Below are 12,192 nucleotides of genomic sequence, written 5' to 3' on the forward strand. Positions count from 1 at the left end.
TTTTTAGATTCTGAGTTGTCAGGAATGGTGTGGTATTGCATAAATTCACAGCTGGATTGAGAAAGCTTGGGGGATGCCTGAATGTCTGGCCTTGACTCTGGGCCAAAAAATGAAAAGTGAGATTTATGGTGTGCTGCTTAGACTCTGAATCTCCTCTGGTAATGCTCACATAGGATCTGCTTACTGATGGCTTTCACCTGGTGTAACTGGTTAGACAGCCAGGCTGGACTATGTGACCAGAGGAGCAAAAAACCTTCACTAAGCTTTCCTGAAGCCAAGATTCATTGTACACATCTTGGTGGTTCAACCTGGAGACAAAGAATGTCTTTGTATGCAGAAAGACCATAGAGTACTTGTGTCTGGATGTCACCTGGGCCTCCTATGCTTCCCTGTGCTCTTTTTCTTACTGCACAACATCCTTTGCCTTTAAATAGAAGCCTTATGGGGGTATGCTCTGTGGAGTCTTGTGAGTCATTTCAAATATTCAAACTTGTGAAATCTTTAAAGTTGTCCAAAAAAGTAATTCTAATTTTATTTTATGAAGGAACTTTCATAACTATATATTTAAACTATTTTAGGTGGAAATGTTTTAGATATATGTGTGCTTATGTATATACTGTTATAAAGGTCAAAACCAGTTTTCATTAAAAAAATTTGATAGATAGCCTCATTCACCAGAGGGCAGACAGCAGAAGCAAGAAGAACTACAATTCTGCAGCCTGTGGAAGGAAAACCACATTCACCAAAAGACAGACAAAATGAAAAGGCAGAGGACTATGTACCAGATGAAGGAACAAGATAAAACCCCAGGAAAACAACTAAATGAAGTGGAGATAGGCAACCTTCCAGAAAAAGAATTCAGAATAATGACAGTGAAGATGATCCAGTGCCTCGGAAAAAGAATGGAGGCAAAGATCGAGAAGATGCAAGAAATATTTAACAAAGACCTAGAAGAATTAAAGAACAAGCACTTAGAAGAACTAAAGGACAAACAGAGATGAACAATACAATAACTGAAATGAAACGTATACTAGAAGGAATCAATAGCAGAATAACTGAGGCAGAAGAAAGGAAAAGTGACCTGGAAGACAGATTGGTGGAATTCACTACCACGGAACAGAATAAAGAAAAAAGAATGAAAAGAAATGAAGACAGCCTAAGAGACCTCTGGGACAACATTAAATGCAACAACATTCGCATTATAGGGGTCCCAGAAGGAGAAGAGAGAGAGAAAGGACCCGAGAAAATATGTGAAGAGATTATAATCGAAAACTTCCCTAACATGGGAAAGGAAACAGTCACCCAAGTTCAGGAAGCACAGAGAGTCCCAGGCAATATAAACCCAAACAGAAACACACCAAGACACACAGTAATCAAATTGACAAAAATTAAAGACAAAGAAAAATTATTGAAAGCAACAATGGAAAAATGACAAATAACATACAAGGGAACTCCCATAAGGTTAACAGCTGATTTCTCAGCAGAAACTCTACAAGCCAGAAGGGAGTGGCACGGTATATTTAAAGTGATGAAAGGGGAAGAACCTACAACCAAGATTACACTACCCAGCAAGGATCTCATTCAGATTCGATGGAGAAATCAAAAGCTTTACAGGCAATCAAAAGCTAAGAGAATTCAGCACCACCAAACCAGCTCTACAACAAATGCTAAAGGAACTTCTGTAAGTGGGAAACACAAGAGAAGAAAAGGCCCTACAAAAACAAACCCATAACCATTCAAACCATTAAGAAAATGGTAATAGGAACATACATATTAATAATTACCTTAAACATGAATGGATTAAATGCTCCAACCAAAAGACACAGGCTTGCTGAATGGATATGAAAACGAGACCCATATATATGCTGTCTACAAGAGACCTACTTCAGACCTAGGGACACATACAGACTGAAAGTGAGAGGACGGAAAAAGATACTCCATGCAAATGGAAATCAAAAGAAAGCTGCAGTAGCAATACTCATATCAGATAAAATAGACTTTAAAATAAAGAATGTTACAAGAGACAAGGACACAACATAATGATCAGAGGATCAATCCAAGAAGAAGATATAACAATTATAAATATATATGCACCCAACATAGGAGCACCTCAGTATATAAGGCCACTTCTAACAGCTATAAAAAAGGAAACACACAGTAACACAATAATAGTGGGGAACGTTAACACCTCACTTACACCAGTGGACGGATCATCCAGACAGAAAATTAATAAGGAAACACAAACTTTAAATGACATAATAGAGCAGATAGATTTAATTGCCATCTATAGGACATTCCATCCAAAAACAGATTACACTTTCTTCTCAAGTGCACACGGAACATTCTCCAGGATAGATTACATCTTGGGTCACAAATCAAGCCTCAGTAAATTTAAGAAAACTGAAATCATATCAAGCATCTATTGTGACCACAACGCTATGAGATTAGAAATCAATTAACAGGGAAAAAACGTAAAAAACAAAACACATGGAGGATAAACAATACGTTACTGAAAAATCAAGAGATCACTGAACAAATCAAACAGGAAATCAAAAAATACCTAGAGACAAATGACAAAGAAAACACGACCATCCAAAACCTATGGGATGCAGCAAAAGCAGTTCTAAAAGGGAAGTTTATAGCAATACAATCCTACTTCAAGAAACAGAAAAATCTCAAATAAACAACTTAACCTTACACCTAAAGGAACCAGAGAAAGAAGAACAAACAAAAACCCAAAGTTAGTAGAAGGAAAGAATCATTAAGATCAGAGCAGAAATAAATGAAATAGAAACAAAGAAAACAATAGGGAAGATCAATAAAGTTAAAAACTGTTTTTTTGAAAAGATAAACAAAATGGATAAACCTTTAGTTAGACTCATCAAGAAAAAGAGAGAGAGGACTCAAATCAATAAAATTAGACATGAAAAGGAGAAGTTACAACGGACACCACAGAAAACAGAGCATCATAAGAGACTACTACAAGCAACTCTATGCCAATAAAATGGACAACCTGGAAGAAATGGACAAATTCTTAGAAAGGTATAATCTTCCAAGACTGAACCAGGAGGAAATAGGAAATATGAACAGACCAATCACAAGTAATGAAATTGAAACTGTGATTAAAAATCTTCCAACAAACAAAAGCCCAGGACCAGATGGCTTCACAGGTGAATTCTATCAAATATTTAGAGAAGAGCTAACACCTATCCTCCTCAAACTCTTCCAAAAAATTGTAGAGGAAGGAACACTTCCAAACTGATTCTATGAGGCCACCATCACCCTGATACCAAAACCAGACAGAGATACTACAAATAAAGAAAATTACAGACCAATATCACTGATGAATATAGATACAAATATACTCAACAAAACACTAGCAAACAGAATCCAACAACACATTAAAAGGATCATACACCATGATCAAGTGGGATTTATCCCAGGGATGCAAGGATTCTTCAATATATACAAATCAATCAATGTGATACACCATATTAACAAATTAAAGGATAAAAACCATACGATCATCTCAATAGATGCAGAAAAAGCTTTTGACAAAATTCAACACCGATTTATGATAAAAACTCTCCAGAAAGTGGGCAGAGAGGGAACCTACCTCACCATAATAAAGGCCATATACGACAAACCCACGGCTAGCATCATTCTCAATGGTGAAAAACTGAAAGCATTTCCTCTAAGATCAGGAACAAGACAAGGATGTCCACTCTCACTGCTATTATTCAACATAGTTTTGGAAATCCTAGCCATGGCAATCAGAAAAGAAAGAGAAATAAAAGGAATATAAATTGGAAAAGGACTAAAACTGTCACTCTTTGCAGATGACATTACACTATACAGACAGAATCCTAAAGATGCCACCAGAAAACTACTAGAGGTAATCAACGAATTTTGTAAAGTTGCAGGATACAAAATTAATGCACAGAAATCTCTGGCATTCCTATACACTAACAATGAAAGATCAGCAAGAGAAATTAAGGAAACAATCCCATTCACCATTGCAACAAAAAGAATAAAATACCTAGGAATAAACCTACCTAAGGAGGTAAAAGACCTGTACTCAGAAAACTGTAAGACACTGATGAAAGAAATCAAAGATGACACAAACAGATGGAGAGATATACCATGTTCTTAATTTGGAAGAAGCAACATTGTGAAAATGACTATACTACCCAAGGCAATCTACAGATTCAACACAATCACTATCAAATTACAAGTAGCAGTTTTTACAGAACTAGAACAAAAAAATCTTAAAATTTGTATGGAGACACAAAAGACCCCAAATAGCCAAAGCAGTCTTGAGGGAAAAAAACGGAGCTAGAGGAATCAGACTCCCTGACTTCAGACTATACTACAAGGCTACAGTAATCAAGACAATATGGTACTGGCACAAAAACAGAAATATAGATCAGTGGAACAGGACCGAAAGCCCAGAGATAAACCCACGCACCTATGGTCAACTAATCTATGACAAAGGAGGCAAGGATATACAATGGAGAAAAGATACTCTTTTCAATAGTGGTGCTAGGAAAACTGGACAGTTTCATGTAAAAGAATGAAACTAGAACACTCCCTAACATCATACACAAAAATAAACTCAAAATGGATTAAAGACCTAAATGTAAGACCGGACACTATGAAACTCTTAGAGGAAAACATAGGAAGAACACTCTTTGACATAAATCACAGCAAGCTCTTTTTTGATCCACCTCCTAGAGTAATGGAAATAAAAAGAAAAATAAACAAATGGGACCTAATGAAACTTAAAAGTTTTTGCACAGCAAAGGAAACTACAAACAAGATGAAAAGACAACCCTCAGTATGGGAGAAAATATTTGCAAACGAATCAACAGACAAAGCATTAATCTCCAAAACATATAAACAGCTCATGCAGCTCAGTATTAAAAAACCAAACAACTCAATCAAAAATGGGCTGAAGGGCTTCCCTGGTGGCGCAGTGGTTGAGAATCTGCCTGCTAATGCAGGGGACATGGGTTCGAGCCCTGGTCTGGGAAGATCCCACATGCCATGGAGCAACTAGGCCCCTGAGCCACAACTACTGAGCCTGCGCGTCTGGAGCCTGTGCTCCGCAACAAGAGAGGCCGCGATAGTGAAGAGGCCCGCGCACAGCGATGAACAGTGGCCCCCGCTTGCCGCAACTAGAGAAAGCCCTTGCACAGAAACGAGGACCCAACACAGCCAAATAAATAAATAAATAAAAGATAAAACAGCAACAACTGCTCTACGTGGTTTAAAAAACAACAAAAAATGGCAGAAGACCTAAACACGACATTTCTCCAAAGAAGACATACAGATTGCCAAGAGGCACGTGAAAAGCTGCTCAACATCACTAATTATTAGAGAAATGCAGATCAAAACTACAATGAGGTATCACCTCACACCAGTTAGAATGGGCATCATCAGAAAATCTACAAACAACAAATGCTGGAGAGGGTGTGGAGAAAAGGGAACCCTCTTGCACTGTTGGTGGGAATGTAAATTGATACAGCCACTAGAGAGAACAGTATGGAGGTTCCTTAAAAAACTAAAAACAGAATTACCATATGACCCAGCAATCCCACTACTGGGCATATACCCAGAGAAAACCATAATTCAAAAAGACACATGCACCCGAATGTTCATTGCAGCACTATTTACAATAGCCAGGGCATGGAAGCAACTTAAATGCCCATCGACAGACGAATGGATAAAGAAGATGTGGTACATATATACAATGGAATATTACTCAGCCATAATAAGGAACAAAATTGGGTCATTTGTGGAGACGTGGATGGATCTAGAGACTGTCATACAGAGTGAAATAAGTCAGAAAGAGAAAAACAAATATCATCTATTAACGTATATATGGGGAATCTAGAAAAATGGTACAGATGAACCGGTTTGCAAGGCAGAAATAGAGACACAGATGTAGAGCAAAATGTATTGGACACCAAGGGGGGAAAGTGACAGGCGAGGGGTGGTGGTGCTGGGATGAATTGGGAGATTGGGATTGACATATATACACTAATATGTATAAAGTAGATGGCTAATAAGAACCTGCTGTTTAAAAAATAAATAAAATTAAATTTTAAAAAATTGATAAATAATAAATAAGAATACTTATATTCCTACAAAGGAATATTTTTAAAAACACATTATTTCATTTCTAGGTATGCTTCCATGTCAAAGAATGTAAAATTTCTGAGATTTTTCTTTAATGTAATTTTCATCACTTATAATATTAAAGAGATTTGATCTTTAAAAAGCAAAGATTTGCTCTGTTAAGCAAAGTATAACCAGATATAACCTAAAACAGAGGATATAATTAAATGTAGTTTATATAAGTATATATTTAAATTATAGCATTAACTTGTACAGAAATTAAAGTGCTTTAATTATTAATACCATTTTTTTTTGAGATTTGAGTCCATTTTAAGATAAATTTTTGTCGTTTTTGCAGGTTCATATCAAGAGAACTCTAGAAATGTGTACAATATTTCTTTCATACAATGAAAAGTGATAACATTTTGAGAGAAATAAAACTAGTTTTTATGGATTTGATATATATTCTAAATTTTAGAATTTAAAATAAAAGAAAAATGCATACATTAGCTACTTTAGTAAGTTCTTCTATAAGTATCCAGTAAAATAAAGCCAATCATTTATGCTTTAAAAGTTTAGAAAATCTCGAAACAATTTTAGACAAAGTTCTGAATTTTTAAGATCACTTCTGCTTTTAGGAAACTGATAGTAAGTAGGAAAACTGGAAAAAAGTTTATTTTAATTTTTTCTTCTTTCAATTTTTAGTAGCAGTCTAATTAAAACTATTCAAAGGACAGAAGCCTACAAAGAAACTCTAAAAGCAATAGATACGAATAATCCATGTACTGAGTTATCAAAACTTTAAAACAGAGGCTACTCAGTCGTGAAACAGTTCATTTGTGTATAATTTTTACATAATTCAAAATTATATACAATTCAAAGTAGTTCAAAATTCTAAGTTCTATTTTGGAATATAATTTTTCATCATACTAGCAAGTAGTTCGCTATACTTTCTTTGTATGAAAGCAAGCTTTGCCTCCATCTGAGTCTTATTCATTCAGAATGTCTGGGCATGGTACCTGCTCATCTCTGTTTTTCAGAATCTCTATAGATGATTCCGGCATACAGCTACTGCCTTAAATTTGACAGAATAACTGCATAATCAATATGTTTATCTTTAAAGAAAGATTTAAAATCATTATTCCAAATACAATTTTAGAGTTATATAACTTTGGGTACCACTGACAAAGTGGAGAACATATTAATTCATTTTCTATTATTAAATAGGCTTACACAGTGGACATGCTCAAAAAATGTTTACTATGTGCCTGTGATGTTTGGAACACCGAAGGTGTTCTTTAAGGTAATACAAAACACACAAAGAAAGGTGAGATACAGTAATCTTTAGGAGGGTCACAAAGCATACTTTAAGCATCACAAAAGATTAAAATAAAGTATCAGTATTACGATTCAGAGTAGGTAGTACATTTGCATTTAGTTCAGGGAATATTAAAGTGGGAAGTATTTACATTAAGAACTGGCAGAGGAACAGTAAATCTCACAAGCAGAGACAAAGAAAAAGCTTCAGGAAGGAACAAAGTTAAGTTCAAGCATAAAGGTAGGAAAGTGTAGGGCTTGTTTAGGGAAGAAGGGAACTAAGAATGAAAAGGCAATGGGGGCTACAATATCAATGACCTTAATTGACAAGTGAGGTGATCTGTATTAATTTAAGGGCAATGGAGAGCTGCTCAAATTATGGAATCAGAGCTGCACTTCAGGAATATAAATGAGTAAGAGGCAGGGAATGTGTAACTAGAGTGATGGTAACAATAAGCAAGCGGTTCCACTGAGAGAGATGGCATAGATTTCACAGAGACAGAATCTAAGAGACTCCATCCATCCACTCTTTGAACAAATATTTATTGAATGCTTACAATATGCCAGGCACTATGAATGTAATCTGGACATGCTGAGCTTCACATGTTTGCAGTTCACTCAGCTTTTGTTTGCTTGTTTGTTTTTAACTGTAGTTCCGGAGCCCTACACTTATTTTATTGAGCACCTAACTACACTAAGCACTGTTGTCAGCACTGGTGATGCGGTGGCAAACAAGGGAGACAAAGCCCCTGACCTCATGAAGTTTACATTGTTTTAGAGGGAGACAGATAGTAAATATGTAAACAAATAAATGAGATGATTTCAGAAAGTGATAATGCAATGAAGCAAATGATATATAACAATGGGAGAGAGACCGGGGTCATCAGTGACAACCTGTCTAAAGAAGGACCATTTGAGCTAAGGTTTAAAGGACAATGGGATCGATTTAAAAAAAATCTAAGGTGAAAGAATTATAGCAGAGGGAATTAATGATAAATGCAAAGAGTATGAGAAAGGTACTTAAATAAATGACAATTCGCTGGGATGTATCAGAGAGAGAAAGTGTACGGGGTAGTTAGAGGAAGGCAGAGAGGTCAGATCATATATGTGCCTTTAGGCATAGTGAGAATTTTGGAATTTGTTCCAGTTGCAATGAAATCCACTGAGTGTGGTAAGCAGGTGAGTGATGTGATTTGTTTGATGCTTTCAGGAGACTTCTTGGGCTGGTGTGTGGAGAATAAATAACAGTGAGATAAGAGTGAAAGCAGGGAGACCAGAGAGGAGGCAAATGCAAGCAAGAGAGAGTGACGGCTTGGGGTAGCGATGATAGTGGTGATGACCGGATGTGTGATAATCTGGATACAGAGCCCACACGACTTGGATGTGGGGGTAAAGCAAAGGCGAGGAATCAAGCAAAATCCCTAGGTTGGGTGAGGGTGTTGGTTACTAAGAGGGGGAAGATTTCCACTCCTTACTTCAATCACAGCAATTCCACTTTTACCAGTATACTGGGGTTCTATGTGTAAGATTTTTTTAAACTAAAAATAGTTTGAAAACCACTGCCCTAGTGATTCAAGTATAGAGCTCAACAAAGTGATCAAGGTCAGAGGTACCTATGTGGGAAACATTGAAAGTTTAAGTTGGGTAGGGTAAAGGTAATCATCTAAGGAGAGGGGGAAAGGTGTGTAACATGGATAGCAATTTAAGAAATTTCTACTTTTAGTAGGGTAGGATAAGGAAATGGGAAAAGCAAAGGAAAGGAAATGGTGACAAGGGTCAGAGAAGAAATTGGGACACAAATACAAAAGACCTAGTAGAAAAATGTTCAAGAAGGACAGAAAAATCATCAATCAAAAAGAATCAATAACCAAGGAGAATGAAGGATTTTGTTTTAAGGCAAAAAAGGTACCAGTCATCTTGAGGAGAAGAACAGAGATACGGGACCAAATCCAAATTGAAAGAAATTCTGAAGAGTGACTATAGCAAATACAGGCTCTTCTTCCAAGCAATTTCAAAGAATGAGAAGAAGAAAATATAGTAATCTGAGGAATCATCAGGGGAGGTATATATACCTGAGGTCTTGGAAGAAACACACAAGAGACTAAGATTTTTAAAAAGAATGAATATAACTGATGGAACAACATACCAGAAGAAACAGAGCTTAGGGTTGTACAGCTGGCAAAGACCTGGGGATATAACAATAGAGAGGAGGGAAAAAGAAAGGAATACTTCATCTGGTTCCTAGAAATTATAGCAGCAACAACAAAGGCAAGGCTCATTTCCAGAGGAAGGGAGGGAAATATCTGCTGTCCACTTATTACATTAATACTAACTCGTAAATCTATTAGCAACTGATTTGTAAATATCATACAAGCCTAACTACACGGGTTGGATACTAAAGTAGAATAGAGAAGAGCAAAGACAATAAGAATTATAGTACACTGCAACACTCAAGGAAGCTCATTTTATTTCTATTGCAGAGATTAAGAAATTGTGAGATCGAGATTGACATATACACACTACTATATATAAAATAACTAATAAGAACCTACTGTATAGAACACGATACTCTACTCAATACTCTGTAATGGCCTACATGGGAAAAGAATCTAAAAGAAGTGGATACGTGTATATGTATAACTGATTTACTTTGCTGTACACCTGAAACTAACACAACATTGTAAATCAAATATACTCCAATAAAAATTTTTTAAAAAATAAAATTAAAAAAAAAAACTAAAATTCATTCAGTTAAGCAACCTGCCCAAGTCAATAGAAAATTAAAAGTAAGAATACTAATCTAGAGCTGTCTGACTTCAAAACCTATGCTCTTTATACTTCACACTACACAGAAGCGCACTTTTAGGTTAGGTGTGCAAATGTGGAGTGTTTGCAAAATAAAATTATAATTATCAATAAAATACATATTTTGAAATAAACTAGTAATCACCTATTAGAGGCAAAAGTTCCAAACAATGAAGTTATGAATTTGTTTCTGCTCTTGACCAGTAGGTTCTAGAAGTAAAGTCTCATATTCTTCTTTACGCCCCTGAAAGATTAAGTGGGAAAGATACAAACAGTTTTGAATAAGGGGTGACCAACTAACCCCTTAAATAACATTAAAGTAAAACAGTGTGAAGAGATAGGAAACTGACAGCAAAAACCTATTTTTTAATCTTAAAACATGTTTCTATGCTCAGAAAACTAGCTGCCAACACATAAGGAACTGTCTGGCAATTCTTATGACTAAGCACATCTGCTCAGGGCCATTTCTCACATGGGATAGTTTCCAAGAGACACTATGAATCAAAACTAGTGATCCATGAATTCCAGATTTCCATAGCATTTTTATAATAAAAGACGCAATATTATTCAAATTGGAACATGAAACATCTGAGAAAAATCTGTTATCTCAGCTAAAATAAAACTATTACCTCGCAAAGGTACATATACAGTAGTTCCCATACGTTCCAAGACTCTCAGGGGATGCCTGAAACTGTAGATTGTACTGAGCCTTATGTATACCATGTTTTTTCTTATACGTACGCATCTATGGTAAAGTTAAAATTGGGCACAAGAAGAGATTACTGACAATAACTAATAAAACAATTATAACAATATACTGTAATAAAAGTTATGTGAATGTGGTCTTTCTCTCTCTCTCTCACTGTACAAATTTAATGCCTTTTTCATCTTAACTAACACTTATCATGTACTGTGGCTGTAACTTCTGCAGTCTGAGGTGCAACAGCAAAATCAGCATGAATTTCTTTCTCCTTCTTCACAATTTTACGGATAGAAGATTCGTTTTTACCATTGATCTTAGCAACCTCAGCAGAAGATTTTTTTCTTTCTTTATTAAATAGAGAGATTTCACCTCCTCATTAAAGGAAGCACTTCAAGCCTTCTCTTTGGCAAATCTGAATTGCCAGCATCACTACTTGTGTGCTTTGGGGCCATTATTAAGTAAAATAAGGGTTACTTGAACACAAGCACTGCAGTACCCTGAGTGTCAATCTGATAGCCGAGAGCCCATAAGTGATGGGATACGGTGGGATACAGTGGACAAAATGATGATTCACGACTGGGCAAGATAAAGCAGGATGGTGTGAGACTTCATCACACAGGACTACTAACTGGACACATATTACTGCATGGCTGAAGAATATAAAATATAATTTTCTAAATAATGACAGTTGTGCCCCAAAAGATCAATTGCAAAATACACAAATAGAAAACCCACGTAAATTAGTTCAGCTTTGCCCCTCTGGTGAAGTGCAATTTAATTAATTAACTGACTTAATGACTCAAAAAGGTTTTTTTTGAGCACTTGCCATGTATCTAGCACTGTCTTAGATGATGGCAAGGTAAAAATGGCTAAATTATGATCCAAGCCTTTAAGGAGCTTAAAAACTAGCAAAGAGAGATTGATTTGCAAAGAATTAAGTACATTAAAGTGTTAAAAATACTGTGACAGATACATGTGCAGTCTACAGCTGAGGCACAAAGGAAGGCATGTTTGGTTCTACCTGGGGAGGAAGAAACAAAGATTCAGAAAATGATTTCTAGAAGATAGCACACTTCTGTACCTTGAAAGTTGAGAAGATATTTATCAGGAAAGGGCATTTTAGGCAGCCTGAACAACATGAGCAAAGGTAGGGATTTATGAAATAGCATGGCTTGTTTGGGAAACTAACAATAGTTCAGGAAATTGAGATGCAGGGTGACAAGATATAGAGTTAAGTAGCCAGGGGT

At 36.0% G+C, this 12,192-nt stretch overlaps 1 protein-coding gene across 2 annotated transcripts in view; it reads right to left on the minus strand.

Annotated features, from left to right (window-relative positions):
* Nucleotides 1–12,192, minus strand: part of SCLT1 (sodium channel and clathrin linker 1) — a 237,467-nt gene that overhangs the window by 120,591 nt on the left and 104,684 nt on the right. The window lies entirely within an intron of this gene.

The sequence above is a fragment of the Balaenoptera acutorostrata genome, chromosome 5 (genome assembly GCF_949987535.1).
Source record: "Balaenoptera acutorostrata chromosome 5, mBalAcu1.1, whole genome shotgun sequence".
Taxonomy (NCBI): domain Eukaryota; kingdom Metazoa; phylum Chordata; class Mammalia; order Artiodactyla; family Balaenopteridae; genus Balaenoptera; species Balaenoptera acutorostrata.